The sequence below is a fragment of the Hemiscyllium ocellatum genome, chromosome 16 (genome assembly GCF_020745735.1).
Source record: "Hemiscyllium ocellatum isolate sHemOce1 chromosome 16, sHemOce1.pat.X.cur, whole genome shotgun sequence".
NCBI classification, from domain to species: Eukaryota; Metazoa; Chordata; class Chondrichthyes; order Orectolobiformes; family Hemiscylliidae; genus Hemiscyllium; species Hemiscyllium ocellatum.
Window position 1 is genome coordinate 54,938,872 of NC_083416.1, and position 1,857 is coordinate 54,940,728.

The following is a 1,857-nucleotide window of genomic DNA, read 5'->3' on the forward strand; positions in this document are numbered from 1 at the left end:
GAAGTGTCCCCCTGATCAAATATAAGCAATAAGATTATGAACCAAAACCAGCACAGTGTTTGCTATAAATACCAAGGTCAGAAAGTTAAGGAGACAATCAAGACACATGACATCCCAGACAGACTATGGGTGAAGCCTGAAGTAGACCTTTTCACTGTCACTGTGACTGATTAACTTGTTATCATTAATTACTATTCTGACTACTGGAAGTTTGACTAGCTGGTGTTGATGGCAATCAATGTGATTGCTGAATGCCTGAACGGACTTCAGTCTTTACAGCATTCAAGATATTGCCATGAGTGACAATGACCCTCAGTTCACAAGTGAAGAATTCAATTGTTTCATAAAGGATTGGAAAATTCAAAATCATCCATTTTCACACTATCCTGAGTCATATAGAAAAATGGAACCTGCAGTTCAAAGCACCAAAGGGATCATAAAGAAACTGAGAAAATTCAGTACAGCATTGTACAAGGCGATGCTTCAATGAAGAAATACACCGACTGAAGGCACGGGAGGTCACCCAGTCCAAAGACTATCATTATGCACCAAAAAAAGGTGAAATGGCTGGAAACCAAATTAGACCAGACCAGTTAAAACTGCCGAGCCACGGCCATTGGATGCAGGTCAGAATGCAAACATTCCGTGCTTTCAAAACAAATCAGCTTAAACAGTAAGTTGGGATCTGCGTAGAGCAGTTATCACCTCAAATTGTACGCGGTGACATGAATGACCAGATGTTGCAGCCACATGCATGTACAACTAAGACATTGTGCGTTCATTGGAGGCATGCATCAGGAAGAATCGATTTCACTTCCTATAGAGTACAGAATGATCATCTGTCCTCGAAAGCCACTATTACCCAGGGATTCTCAACAAGAGGTACAAAGGCAATAGCATCACCTCAGGAATGGAACTCCCCGGAAAAGAAGCATCAACATCGGAACGAGCAGATATCACAGGAACAGCCAGAAAAACACACATAATAAAACCAGCAAAATTTAAAGACTGTGCATTGCGTATACAGAGGCCGAACGAAGTGACTAGACTCAACACAGTGTTGTTAATGAATGATTAGTTTATCTCTCACTATACGTTTATTGCGTAACTTTTAACTGCAATGACAATACAATTTTTGTTTGTAAAAAGGGAGCGTTTGGAGAAATGCAATTGTGACCTGAGTGTACCTGCTAGCTCGCCACAATCATGTAACCTCTAGCTATTCTGTCAGTGTCTATGTGCGGAGTCTGTGGGAAACATTAAACATATCCTACTTGAAACAAAAAAAATCCAATAAATGTATCCCCCATTTGCTCACACGGCACTGCTTTAGCACTGTCTGACTACTCTGCTGACGGTCCACACAGGCATCATCCCAACCCATTTACAATATTTCATCAAGATCAGGAACAAGCCCCTTCACACTGTGCCATTCCAAAACCAACAAACGATTTATTCACAAGGAGAAAGTGAGGTCTGCAGATACTGGAGATCAGAGCTGAAAATGTGTTACTGGAAAAGCGCAGCAGGTCAGGCAGCATCCAAGGAGAGGGGGATTCGATGTTTCGGGCATAAGCCCTTCTTCAGGAATGAGGAATGCCCGAAACATCGAATCCCCCTCTCCTTGGATGCTGCCTGACCTGCTGCGCTTTTCCAGTAACACATTTTCAGATTTATTCACAAGCCCATGTATCTCGGGGCTGGGTACAGAAACAGACCAGTTGAAAACGTTCTACTTCAGTCATTCATTCCTTCCTCAGATCCTCACCCCCACCCCATCCCACAGCGGCCCCTCACTGCGCACGCGCCGCTCTCCGTCCCTTCCCCCACCCTCAGGAACAGGGACGTCCCGCGCAT